General features: G+C 44.4%; 1 pseudogene across 1 annotated transcript; it reads left to right on the top strand.

The window, feature by feature from the left end:
• Positions 1-6,381: 6,381 nt before the first annotated feature.
• On the top strand, positions 6,382-10,877 carry LOC116554896 (annotated as a pseudogene). The gene is made up of 3 exons (XR_004270319.1): positions 6,382-6,480; positions 7,554-7,608; positions 8,332-10,877. The product of XR_004270319.1 is annotated as a major facilitator superfamily domain-containing protein 12 pseudogene (transcript).
• The last annotated feature ends 3,831 nt before the right edge of the window (positions 10,878-14,708 follow it).

The raw sequence follows: 14,708 nt of genomic DNA, 5'->3' as shown, positions 1-14,708 counted from the left end.
GGGGAGCTGGGGAGAGATAGCAAGGGGAGAGATGCCAGATGTAGGTGATGGGGAGGAAGGCAGCAAATCACACTGCCACATGTGTACCTATGCAACAATTTTGCATGTTCTTCACATGTACCCCAAAACCTAAAATGCAATAAAATAAATAAATGGGAAAAAAAAAAAAGAAACAGAGACCCTCCAAGAATTCTGAGATGTAGAAGAAAAGGTAGTAGAGAAGCAAGAGGGCATCCCTCATGTGGAGAACACATGGATGAGGGTCGATTCACTCTTAATCCCAACATGAGTTCTTCTAGGACAGGGATCCCCAACTTTTTGGGCACCAGGGACCAGTTTCTTGAAACACAATTTTTCCACAGACCGGGGTGGGGGATGGTTTTGGGATGAAGCTGTTCCACCTCAGATCGTTAGGTATTAGAGTCTCATAAGGAACACAAAACCTACCAACATTATGGAGGTAATCTGCTTTACTCGAAGTCTACTGATTTAAATACTGTTTTGTTTTGTTTGAGACAGGGTCTCACTGTGTCGCCCAGACTGGAGTGCAGTGGTGTGATTATGGCTCACTACAAATTCAACCTCCTGGGCTCAAGCCATCCTCCCAAGTAGCTGGGACTACAGGTACACACCACCATGCTGGCTAATTTTCTTTCCTTCTTTTTGTAGAGACAAGGTTTTGTCATGTCACCCAGGCTGATCTTGAACTTCTGGACTCAAGCAATCCTCTCCCCTAGGCCTCCCAAAGTGCTGGGATTACAGGTATGAGCCACTGTACCCAGCCTAAATAATAATCTCATCTAAAAAACAAAATACCATCACAGCAACATCTAGACTGGTGTTTGACCAAAAACTGGGTACTAGAGCCTAGCCAAATTACACGTAAAATTAGCCATCTAGCTACTAATAAAATTAGCAAATATAATTGACAATAAGCTATTTTTTATCCAGCAGGTTTGCAGGGATTAAGAAAGAATCTCACTCAGTTTTGTTGAGGGATAAGAGAGCGCTTGTATACTATTGTGGGCCCACAGACATCAACAACTTCTCTGAGGCCATTTTGACAGTATCAAAATGGGAAGTGTGCATACCTTTAAAGAAATTAAAATAAAATTCTTTTTTTTTTTTTTTTTTGAGACGGAGTCTCGGTCTGTTGCCCAGGCTGAACTGCAGTGGTGTGATCTCAGCTCACTGCAACCTCCACCTCCCGGGTTCAAGTGATTCTCCTGCCTCTGCCTCCTGAGTAGTTGGGACTGCAGGCTCATGCCACCACATCCAGCTTTTTTTTTTTTTTTTTTTTTTTTTTTGTATTTTAGTAGAGATGGGATTTCACTGTGTTGCCCAGGCTGGTCTTGAACTCCTGAGCTTAGGCAATCTGCTTGCCTCGGCCTCCCAAAGTGCTAAGATTACAAGCGTGAGCTACCATACCTGGCCTTTATTTTGTTTTTTGAGATACAGTTTCACTCTTGTTGCCCAGGCTGGAGTGCAATGGGATGCTTTTGGCTCACTGCAACCTCTGCCTCCCAGGTTCAAGTGATTCTTCTGCCTCAGCCTCCCAAGTAGCTGGGATTACAGGCACCTGCTACCACACCTAGCTAATTTTTGTCTTTTTAGTAGAGACAGGGTTTCACCATGTTGGCCAGGCTGGTCTCTAACTCCTGACCTCAGGTGGTCTACCAGCCTCTGCCTCCTAAAGTGCTGGGATTACAGACATGGGCCACCACGCCTGGCCGTGCACGTTAACAAATAAGTCCTTTCTCTCTGACTTTCCTTCCATCACAATCTCTCTCGTGTCAGAGAACTCTGGAGTGCCTCTGGACATTATATGGCTTAGGGAGAGTTGGTTTAGGATACACAAAGTCGGGTTTAGTGAATGTATTTATGTGTTTAGTAATCACTGCCACGTTGTCTTATTATTGTACAGATGGTCCCCGACTTACGATTTTTTGACTTTACAATGGTGTAAAAGTGATGCACACTCAGTAGAAATCATACTTTGTATTTTGAATTGTAATCTTTTCCTGGGCTAGCAATATGCAATAGATAGTCTCTTGAGATGCTGGGCAGTGGTACCAACCACAGATCCCAGCCAGCCACGAGATCACGAGGGTAAATGACCAATACTGTACTCTACAATGTACTGTATTCAGTACATTACATGAGATGTTCAACACTTATTATAAAACACACTTGTGTTCAATGATTTTGTCCAACTGTAGACTCATGTAAGTGTCCTGAGCACAGTTAAGGCAGACGAGGCTGAGCTATGATATTCAGTCGGTTAGGGGTACATTTCCTTTTTTTCCCTTTTTTTTTTTTTTGAGATAGGGTCTCATTCTGTCACCCGGGCTAGAGTGCAGTGGTGCCATCATGGCTCACTGCAGTCTCTACTTCCCAGGCTCAAATGATCCTCCCACCTCAGTCTCCCTAGTAGCTAGGACTATAGGCATGTGCCACCACGCTGAGCTAATTTTTAAATTTTTTTGTAGAGACAGGGTCTATTATGTTGCCCAGGCTGATCTAGAACTCCTGGGATCAAGCAATCCTCCCACCTAGGCCTCTCAAAATGCTGGGATTACAGGCATGAGCCACCATACCTGGCCACATTTCTGACTTAGAATATTTTCAATTTATGGTAGGTATATCAGGATGCAATTCCATCTAAGTTGAGGAGCATCTGTATTTGTATCCTAAAATTGTATTCTTTTCTTCAAGAGGGTTTCCAAAATTTTAACATTTCCCCAGACTCCTCAAAACTGGGTCTGCCCACACAGAGTCACGATGTCATTTGCTTCACACCCATGTATCTATCCCTTGGAGTAACCTTGGACTTCGATGGCTTTGTCCTGATCTTAGTTTTATACCACTGTAGGTGTATGTTGGCCCCTAATTTCCAATTAGATGCAGTCCTTAGCTTAGAGTATGGCTTCCAACCCACATTTCTTTGTTCATTTTCTTTTTGTACCTCTATCTGCCATTCCTCTACACTCTGTCTCTCTCTCTCTCTCACTCACTCACTCTCACTCTTAAGTATCAAAAGCTGGAGTGCAGATTGGCCATGAGTCATTCTTTAAAAATAAGCTCAAATGGACAAGGCAAACGCTTTTCAGGAATGCCCGCAGTTGCCAGTCTTTATTTTAGATGACCAAAAGTAGGAAATCAGTCAGGTGGTCTGTCTTTGAATTGAGGCTGTTTGATGGACAGAAATATGTCCAACTCTTCACCTAACAAAACAGTGAATGGATAAAATTCTCTTAAATTAGGAGGGATCCTCAAACCAAGATCTCAGAAAAAATTGCTAGCATACACAAAGTGCTCTGGAACTATTAACCGAAGCTCATTTTAGATGAAAGCACACCCAGTACTGCATATGGACTCTATTTTCACCTAAAATGTTCTGAAAGAGTTTCTTCTATGGGCCCATATTCAAGATCAAGTTTTTGGTTGTTTATTTTGAGGGAGGGAAAGAAGGAGTTGTTTTCATCTTCTTTCCTTCTTCCATTCAATGCTTTTCCGGGAATGTTAACATCGTCTATGTTGTCGTTGCTCTTTTATGTTAACCTTGATTTCTCTGCCAGATTTTTAAATCATTTTTTTGCTTTAATTATAAAAGTAATCCAGGGTGGGTGCAGTGGCTTATGCCAATAATGCCAGCACTTTGGGAGGCTGAGGCAGGAGGATAGCTGAAACCAAGTCTGAGGCCAACCTAGGCAACGCTGTGACACACCATCTCTACAAAAAATTAAAAAATTAACCAGGCACAGTGACACGCACTCAGGAGGCTGAAGCAGGAGGATCCTTTGAGCCCAGGAGTTTGAGGTTGCGGTGAACACCACTGCACACCAGCCTGAGTGACAGAGTGAGTCCCTGTCTCAAATAGTAATAATAATAATTGCTTCTCAGCCTTTTGGCTAAGATCAAGTACAAAAGAATAATAAAAATAAATAAAATATTTTAAAATAAAAAGTAATCCATCACTTGTACCCCCAAAATATGTACATCTATTATGCATCAATTTTTAAAATTCAATTTAATTATTTTTTTGAGACAGAGTCTTGCCTGGCCACCCAGGCTGGAGTACAGTGGCACCATCTTGGCTCACTGCAATCTCTGCCTCCTGGGTTCAACTGATTTTCCTGCCTCAGCCTCCCAAGTAGCTGAGATTACAGGCGCCTGTCACCACACCCAGTTAATTTTTGTATTCTTGGTAGAGACTTGGTTTCACCCTGTTAGCCAGGGTGGTCTTGAACTCCTGGCCTCAAGTGATCCACCCGCCTCAGCCTCCCAAAGTGCTGGGATTACAGGCGTGAGCCACTATACGCAGCCCAATTTAATTTTTAAAAAGCAATGCATTTATGTATTAATGAACAAATATTTACTGATTGCCTACAATATTTCAGGCCCTTTTGTAGGTACTACTTTCACTAGAATCTTTCTCTATGTTAAGTACTCTCTGTAAATATTAAATTTAACATTATACGATAAACAGGCCTCAGAATATATTCAGCCATTCTCTTTTTGTTAAATGTTTAAGCCATTTCCAATTTCTCCATATTATATATAATGCAGCAATTACCTTCCTTGTTTATAAACCCTTGTCTGTATCTATGATGAATGCTTTGGGACAGATATACAGGAAAAGAATTACTACATCAAAGGGTATGAACAGTTAATTGACAAATATTTTAGCAAACTTTCTAACGTATATTATCACCTTTGACTTCCTCAAATCCTCTTCAAGAACCACCAATCCCTATTCTATTCCTTTTACAGGGATTTGCTGTTTCCTAAAACACTTTCATTTTCTGATAGCAATAAAAGTAGTCTGGTGGTGACACAAACTAATGTTGTTTTCTTTAACACTTACAGCTCATCTGCTTAGAATCACTTTGATTTGCACTATTTTTGCAAAGGCAAAACATCTAAAGAAGAAACAGTATCCACACACTTGTCTACTCATTATTATCACTGGAGACAGACAAAAAGCCCACCTGGGGAGAAAATTATCCATGAGAAAGAGTCATATGAAGGTATGTGAGATTATATTAATCATCTTCCTTACTGCGCGTATTGGGATTTTGGGGGGATGCATAGCAAAACACTTCAGTAGCCTTGCTCACAGTAACAGCATGTTGTTAAATGTGGCTTTCAACTCAGCATCTCCACTCTAGCCACTCAGAGAGTAAAAATGCCCCACGGTGGTGCATTTCCATGTGGGAAACAAATTTTATTGAGGGAAGAGCATTATGGACCCTAATTTTTTTCTGGAACAACTTTCTTTTTTTTGAGATGGAGTTTCACTCTTGTCACCCAGGCTAGAGTGCAATGGCGCATTCTCAGCTCACTGCCACCTCCGCCTCTCAGGGTTGAAGCCATTCTCCTGCCTCAGCCAGCCAGCTGGGATTATAGGTGCCCACCACAACGCCCAGCTAATTTTTTTGTATTTTTAGTAGAAACCAGGTTTTACCATGTTAGCCAGGCTGGTCTTGAACGCCTAGCGTCAGGTGATCCGTCTGCCTTGACCTCCCAAAGTGCTAGGATTACAGGAGTAAGCCACCACACCTGGCCTCCGGAACAACTCTAAAACAGTCCCACTTTCCAAGAAACGCAGTGGCGTCTTGAGAATGCCCCTAGTACCCGGTGTTCCAGAAGATAAACCAAGGGGAAAAAACACCAGGAGCAAATGTCTTGGCCTCCTTCAAGGTGAAATATTTGCTAAGTGCATTGCCTTGTTGTCTTATTTGGACCGGAAGCCTGTTTAGCAGGAATTTGGTTTACATAATGGTCTGTTTAGGACAAGAATGATCACGACTGAAGTTTAATCTTTTCTCTTTCCTGGAAGCCAGACAGCCTGAACGTCATTGATTGCCTGATCATTTCCCCTCTTGCTGCGTCCAGGTCATGAAGAAATCCATGATACGAACATGGAGGGTTCCTTCTCTGGGTGACCAAATGGGACTTTACCAAAGTAGAGAAGAAAATCCCCACTTCTTCCTTAGTTGTGGGGTATAGAGCAGCCATTATTTATGCATCCAACAATGGTTTGTTGAGTGCTTACTATCTGCCAGAAGCTAGGCTAGGCATTGTGTGAATAAAACAAACACATCTGCCCTAGTGACGCTTGCTGCGGCACGAGAAGCAAACATTAAACAAATATTAATACATGTCAATATAGAGCCACAGTCTTGGTTAAGTACTAGGGCATCAAGAACACAGAGCTGGGAATGCCTGTAATACGGGTCTTTACCTTAATGTTGTCAGTGTTTACATCTGAAGGGTGAGTCAAGGTTAACAGGAAGAGAAACAAGGAAGCATGTTTCAGGCAAAGGGAAGAACATAGAGGCTGAAGTTCAGAGTTAAGGGAAGGGGCAAGCATGCAGGATGTCTCCAGAGAAGCAGTCAGGACTATACAGGACCTTAGGTTTGGGTTTTCATCCTAAAAACAATGGGTCTTTAGACTTTCAAAGGCTCTATGATCTGGTGAGTCTACTCACAGGCAATTACCTGAGAGAAATGGCAATTTATATTCACAAAGGACTTGAAGACAAATATTCATAGCAGGCTTAAAATAGCTCCAAGCTAGAACCAACCCAAATGTCAACAGGAGAGTGGATAAATAAATTGCCATAGGCCAGGCACAGTGGCTCATACCTGAAATCCTGGCACTTTGAGAGGCTGAGGTGGGCACATCACCTGAGGCCAGGAGTTCAAGACCAGCCTGCCAACATGGTGAAACCCTGTCTCCACTAAAAATACAAAAATTCGCTGGTTGTGGTGGTACATACCTGTAATCTCAGCTACTTGGGAGGCTGAGGCAGGAGAATAGCTTGAACTCAGGAGGCAGAGGTTGCAATGAGCCCAGATATGTGCCACTGCGCTCTAGCCTGGTTACCTGGGTGACAGAGTGAGACTCTGTCTCAAAAAAAAAGAAGCCATATATTCATACGGCATTCACACTCAGCATTGAAAAGGAACAGCCTACTGATCACACACCACCACAGGAGAATCTCAGAAAGATTATGTACAGTAAAATTAGCATGGCACAAAGAAGTCTATCTTGTATGACTATATTTGTATGAAATCAAAAAATAGACCAAACTAACCTATGGTGACAAGAATCAACCCCTCTGGGGTTGGGGGTAAGAAGAGGTTGAAATGGCTGGAAATGGGGAGCAAGGGAACTTTCTGAGATGATGGGATAGTCTATTATCTTGTTTAGGGTGGTGGTTTCACAGGTATATCCAATTATCAAAACTCATCAAACTGTACTGAAGATATGTGCATAAAAAGTTTTAAAAAATGAAATACACATGCTAAAGCGTTGAAAGCACAGAAATGACATCAGATTTGCACTGCAAATCAAGCACCCTGGCTTTGGTCTAGAGAAGAATTAGGAGCCAGAATGGAAGTGGATAGACCAGTTTCTCTCCTTGATGTGAATGACCTAGGAGCCAGGATACCCTAGAGCATTAATGAATGTCAGCCCCTCGCCTGAATTTAATATATATTTCAGACTTCCCCTGGCTGACTCCCCTCGGAACCGTTCGAAATAGCTGTCAAAGGACAGCAAGGGGAATTTAGCTGGAGAAAAAAGGCTGGGAAGCTGGGGTAAGACAACTAAGAAAACCACAGGAAAAAAAGACAGATTGAACCAAACTTGGATTACATAGAATCTTTCAAGGCAGGGTTAATCATATTTGTTTTTAATATTTCAGAACTGTCGAATGTCTCCTTGGGTTCTCTTCCTCATAGCTACAATTTCCTTCTGAAATTAAGAAATCTAGCAGACCAGGCCAGGCAGTGGCTCACCTTTGTAATCCCAGCGCTTTGGGAGGCCGAGGCAGGCAGATCACTTGAGGTTAGGAGTTCGAGACCAGTCTGGCCAACATGGTGAAACTCCATCCCTACGAAAAATACAAAAAAATTAGCCAGGTGTGGTGGCATATACCCCTAATCCTAGCTATTCAGAGGATGGAGTACAAGAATTGCTTGAGCCCAGGAGGCAGAGGTTGCAGTGAGCTGAGATCATGCCACTGCACTCCAGCCTGATCTAGAGAGTCTTAAAATAAATAAATAAATAAATAAGAAATCTAACCGACTGAAACTGGCTACTGCAATAGGAAGGCAAAGATTATCTTTAATCCATAGTTGGAAATAACAGAATTAAAATGAGATAAAACAGAGTCAGGTTATGTCTTAAGATCATGGGCAAAATTATAGCAATGAAAGAGGACTTGAGGGCAGGAGGGTTAGTTTGTAGAATCACATGTAGGATCCTAAAGGGTGGACAAGGTCTGAAAGGCACTTGCTGAAAGTTTAAAAGCAGTTAAGAATCTTTTGGTTGTCATGAGAAGGTGGAGCTCAGTGCACTCAGGTATACGTTCACCATGGTGGCCAACATCACCGTCTACTCCGCCGCCTGGCTCCTGCTGCGCCTGCAGGGCTCGTCGCGGGCGGGGCCCACCTAGGACATCAGAGTCAGCGACCAGCTGGAGTGCCAGGACGTGCCCATGTTCCGGAACCTGTCCTTGCTGGTGGTGGGTGTCGTGACGTGATCTCGCTGCTGTTCCACCCGGGCACCCAGGAGAGGCGCTGGCCGCGGGCAGAGGAGCCTGGTCGGCACAGCCCCCTGGTGGCACCCGCCGTCGCCCAGCCCCTGCTGCTCTGGAAGCACTGGACTTCTGGGAGCCAGTTTTCTACCAGGTGGGCATCGCGAACCTGTCTCAGACCTACATGCGTGTACCTCACCTATTCTCCCAATCTGCCCAAGCAGCTCATCGCGACCACTCCCGTGGTGATGTACCTCAGCGGCTTCTCCTTCCTCATGAAGCCCATCAACGAGTGCATCGGGAGGAACATGACCTACTTCTCGGGCCTCCTGGTGCTCCTGGCGTTTGCCGCGCCGGTGGCGCTCGCGGAGGAGCTGGGCGTGGCCGTGTACGCAGCGGCTGTGCTGCGGGACTCCGGCTGTGCCACCATCGTTGTCACCTCGCTGGCCATGACGGGCGACCTCATGAGCTTCTCAGATAAAGTGGCCAACGGGCTGGTAGTCATGGTCATCCACAGCCTGCTCCTGCCCCTCGGAGTCTGCCGCACGGCCTGCGTGAGCTTCTACCACTGGGCCACGGTGGCCGTGACGGAGGCGTGGGCGTGGCCACTGCCCTGCGTCTCTACAGCCTCCTGCTGTGGCCCATCCTCCTGTGACGCTGGACCCTGACGCCTGGCCCTGACTCCTGACGGCCTCCTGCACCTGTGCAAGGGAACCGCGGGGACACACAAGGATGGCCCCCGGGGAGAAGCCCCCACTGCCCCTCACTCTTCTCTGAACCCCCACTCTCCATCCTGGCCAGCTCCCAGGGATGGGGATCGGGGTGAGGGCGGCGGGGATGCCTGCCAGGGCCTTCTGATTCCAGGGGTTCACAGGGACCCATGGGCTTTGAGGGTGCCCCATTCTCAACTCTAACCCATCCCAGCCCTCTGGAGGATTTGGGGTGCTCATCTCGGCAGGGAGCAGGAAGTAGGAATTCCAGAGGTGTCTAGGGGAACACTAACCCTGAGCTCAGCCCATTTCACCCCTCACCTCTGGCGTGGGGGTCTCCAGATGCTGTCAGGGCCCCCTCCGGATGACTGGAGGCTGCAGGAGACCCAGCTGCAGAGCCGTGGGCTGGACCTGGACCCTGCCATAGTTGGCAGCAGTGCTGCCCAGTAGGCTTGGTGGACTGTGCTAGCAGCAAATAAAGAGTTGATGGCAAAACAAACAACAAAAGGAATCTTTTGGTTGTAAGTAACAGAAAGATCCATTTGAATGGGCTTTAGCAGAAAAGTTACTTTTTTGGCTCAGGTAATTAGCAAGTAATTAGGACCTGGTTTCCCTTTCTCCATCTCTCAGACGACCTTTGGGCTGACTTAATTCTCAGATAATCTTTTCATGGTCATAAGATGGCTGCAGAAATGCCAGCCTCATAGTCCCTCAAGGTCATGTCCAACAGAGAGAAAAACTTATCTGTTGGTGGCATTCATAAAAGTCTCGAGATGTCCTCTAATTGTACTGGTTTAGGTCATGTGCCCACTTCAGGAACACATATGCAGGTGGTCTTGGCCTGGGCATGACTCTACTCCTAATGCAGAGGGTCAGAGTGCCACTGAGATCTCAGACTGCAAATGGAGAAAGGGTGAATCCCAGAAGGAAATAGGAGGCTGATGCTCTAAGAATGTGTAGACAAAACAAAAACAAACAAACAAAAACTACGGGTGCAATGATTAACCCTGCTATTATAAGCAAACCCGGGATTCTTTTCAAAGAACAAAACCGCTAACCAGCTTAGATAGCTGTCTTTGAAATTAGCACTTGTCTGGATATCCACAAGGATTAGGGTTTCTGCTTAGCCTTAGGAACTTGGAAATCTAAAAGAGCAAATGGGGACAGTCCCACTTATTAAAATAAGTCATGGTTAGAGATACTATGAGCTTGAGTAAGCGTCTGGGAAATTTTATGTAACTTAAGGGAAGAAAATAAGAAAGTAATGTATGTACTTTTTCTTACAAATGATTTACTTCTTGTTGCTTTAGAGAAGAAAGCATTTGAGTGAAGTGATAATATACATTCAGTGCAATCATGTGATAGAAGTGGAAATATAATTTAGGCTAAGGTGATTCATAAGAAAGAGATCCTTGGGGGGTTGCCTGGATAAATGTTCTAATATTAGGTATAGATAGAAAAAAATATTTTGAACAATTGCTGCTTTTATTAGGAAAAATGCATCAGCCATTTGTGATCACTTTATTTCTTAGCATTTTGGGTGGGATATATGAGACACTTATCAAAAGGAAGTTAGCTTTTGACAATGTAAATTAAAACCAAGCTTATTTGAAGTCACTTTATGAATGTAGTCTTTTTTTGGTGAAATGTGATTGAAACCCAAAGTCAAACTAGCTGAGGCCGAAAGGAATCTGTGTTGGAAGAGAGGCTCACAGGATTCTGAGACAGCAAGCGCATACTGGGGCCTCACAGACCAGGACCAGAAGTTCCAACACTGCCTGGAAGCTTCTCTATTCATCTGTTTCTCTTGTGCTGGCTTCTTCCTAGGAACTGTGCCACAAACAAACCTCATGTCCTCTGTCTCTGTTGGTCCTAGAAAGAGAATAACCCTCTTGGGCCAGCTTTGGTTTTTCAAATCCTGAGAAAGGACCCTCATTGGCCTGGTGTGAGTCATGTGCTTACCAAGGAACAAAACACCATAAGTGGGTCCGCCCTACTTAATATACTCACCTCAAGTCCAATCTGCTATGGCCAGGAGGGGGAGTCCCCTTGTGAGGCATTTCTGGAACGAAAATGGGCATTTCCCAGAGCAGAAATGGTTCAGATGCTTCAACCTTCCTTGGAAGATTTTAGTTCAACTAATAGAACCAACATATTCCATTATTTCCTTAATAATGAAAAATATTAAAGTCAATAAAATAATTCTCACTTTAATAAACAAAGTTACAACTGCTTTGTTTATACAAAGCTTATACAACTGGATAAAATTCTTGGCACAGGTATCTTTCCCAAACATTTTGAAGGTGATTTCAGGTTTTGCTTGGTGCCCAGCCTGGGCAGATGGCCTCTTTCCTCTGCTGTGATCACTTCATGTCTATAGGGAGGCAGAGCTTCCACATTTCTTAAAAAATGAATCCTAACCTTAGGAGCTCTATTTGCTACTCTGGGACTTAAGGTCAAATCATCTTTAAACCTGCTTCTGACATTAAGCTTCAGTTTGCTGTTGTTTTTGAGACAGTCTATCGCTCTGTTGCCCAGGCTGGAGTGCAGTGGCACAATCTTGGCTCACTGCAACCTCCGCCTTCCAGGCTCAAGTGATTCTTGTTCCTCAGCATCCTGAGTAGCTGGGATTAGAGGCATGCACCACCACGCCCGGCTAATTTTTGTATTTTTAGTAGAGAAGGGGTTTCACCATGTTGGCCAGTGGCCAGGCTGGTCTCAAACGCCTGACCTCAGTTGATCCACCCACCTTGGCTTCCCAAAGTTCTGAGATTACAGGTGTGAGCCACCATGCCTGACCTGAAGCTTCAGTTCTGATCATACCATCTCTGCTTTGCACGTTGTTTTTTGTTTTGTTTTGTTTGTTTTGTTTGAGACAGGTTTTCACTTTGTTGTCCTGGGTCAGTGCAGCAACCTCAACCTCCCAGGCTGAAGGGATCCTCCCACCTCACCCTCCTGAGTAGCTGGGACTATAGGTTCCTGCCACCATGCCTGGCTTATTTTTTATTTTTTTGGAGAGAAAAAGTATCTCTATGTTGCCCAGGCTGGTCTCAAACTCCTGGGCTCAAGCAATCCTCCCACCTTGGCCTCCCAAAGTGCTGGGATTATAGGCATGAGCCACCATGCCTAACAATGCTTTGCTCATCTTTACCTGATCCAGATAGCCCCTGTCCTTCCAGTCCCACAGATGATCATACAGCCATAACCCTTCACAGACAAGCTTCTGAAAAGGAATGGTACACCAGATCTTGGTTTCTAGATATCGCTTTCCACTAAAAGGATACAGGACTCCTAAGAGAAATGGCTGATTCCAGGGCTAAGGAAGGAAAGTGTAAGAGGAGCCTAAACATTGTGCCAGGAAATAAAGGGGTGCTCCAAAAATGATGGGGATATATATCAAATAGCTTGAAGGGCTCTTTATCTTACTTGATTTTTTAGCAGCCTATAAAACTACTAATTTTATCCTCCTCCTTGAAACTCTCTAACTTTTGGTCTTCTGCTTCTGATTATTTTTTCTCAATGATAACTTCTTCTAAGAGTCTTTTTTGGGTATCTCATTTTCTGCCCAACCCGTAAGTATATGGGATGTTCTTTGCTGCTCTGTCCTCAGCCCTTTTCTTTTCTCATTGTTTTCCTTCTCTGGGTGCTCTCTGCCAATCTTACAGCTTGAACTATTATATACACAGTGGGCTGGGTGCAGTGGCTCATACCTGTAATCCCAACACTTTAGGAGGCTGAGGCAAAGCAGATTGCTTGAGCCCAGGGCTTCGAAACCATCCTTGGTAACATGGTGAAACTCCATCTCTAATAAAAATACAAAATGAGCAAGGTGTGATGGTATGTGCCTGTAGTCCCAGCTACTTGGGAGTCTGAGGTGGGAGGATTGCTTGGGCACAGGAGGTCAAGGCTGCAGTGAGCCAAGATAGTGCCACTGTGCTCCAGCCTGAGGAACAGAGATCCTGCCTCAACAACAAAAAGCTCTCAAATATATATTTCTGAGTGTATTATGTGTAGGTACAGATAGATAGGAAGGTAGGTAGGTGGGTGGGTGGGTGGATGGATGGATGGATGGATGGATGGATGGATAGACGGATATTCAGCACAGAAATCTCTCTTGCACTCCAGAGCCATAAATTTATCCAATTACTTCTTGGATATCTCCACTTGGAATAACCCACTAATATCTCAAAGGTATTTTGTTAAAAACTGAAGATACTTTCTTCGCCTCCTCCAGTATTCTTTATTTCTATTCCCGGCACTACTCACACCTGACTGTCCAAGCAAGAAACTCTTATTCTTAATGTCAACATCCTTCAACCAGAGACCATCAGGAACACAACTCTAGTTAAACAAGCTGAGTTTATTACTCATTGCAGCCAAGAAGAACACACAACATGGGGAACCAGGGGGTGTCTCAGTAAGACAGTGTTTGGAAGAACCTAGTATAGAATCTGGGATTGGGAGAGGGTCTAAGGAAATGGGTTTGCTCCAGATTGGATACTATCAGAAAGAGAATTTCATGATTATCTCAAAACATCTTTTCTACAGGGAAGGCAGACTAGAGCTGGGACAAAGCTGTTACTGGTAAAAAAGTAGCAGTCGCTCATTTTAGCTGAGATAGGGTGATGTTTGGTATTTTCTGGCTGGCATGGTGATCCTCTTTTTGCCTGTGCTTAGACAAAATTATGAAGTGAACTTGCTTTTTCTTACTTTATTAAGGTCGGAGTCATCTTGTTTAATGTTGGCATTCTGTGAGACTTAAGCCCAACAGGAAAATAACATGGCCTAGCTATGAATGCCAAGTCAGCTTTCAGATGTCAAGAGCAGCTTTTCTCCCCGCTTTTTCATTAATCACTGTCATTCCCATACAAATTAGTTGCCAACCGGGGTGCAGTGGCTCATGCCTGTAATCCCAGCACTTTGGGAGGCCAGGGCAGGCAAATCATTTGAGGTCAGAAGTTCGAGACCAGCCTGGCCAAAATGGCAAAACTCCATCTCTCCTAAAAATACAAAAATTAGCTGGGCATGGTGATGCAAGCCTGTAGTCCCAGCTACTCACGAAGGAGGCTGAGGTACGAGAATTGCTTGAACCCAGGAGGCAGAGGTAGCAGTGAGCTGAGATCGTACCACTGCACTCCAGTCTGGGTGACATAGCAAGATTGTCTTAAAAAAAAAAAAATTAGTTGCCAAGGCCTATTAATTTTTATTTCCTATGTATCTCTGGCACCTCTTAGTCCCCTCTTCTTCCTTAACCCAGGCCATTATTGTCTATCAGCTGAATGACTCCATCAGTCACTTAACAGTGTGCCTGGCATGCTGTCATGCTCCTGTTCCAGCCCATCCTCCGCTGTAGCTAGAATGAAGGCTCTGAATGCATCACTCCCTGCCAAAAAATCTTTGGTTACATGACCAGCTGTGTTGCTAACATTTAAATGGTAAAATTAAAAAT

The sequence above is a fragment of the Sapajus apella genome, unplaced genomic scaffold, assembly GCF_009761245.1.
Source record: "Sapajus apella isolate SASKATOON/1434 unplaced genomic scaffold, GSC_monkey_1.0 scaffold2, whole genome shotgun sequence".
NCBI lineage: Eukaryota > Metazoa > Chordata > Mammalia > Primates > Cebidae > Sapajus > Sapajus apella.
The sequence above is the reverse complement of the archived record's forward strand: the minus strand, read 5'-3'. Positions and strand labels throughout refer to the sequence as shown.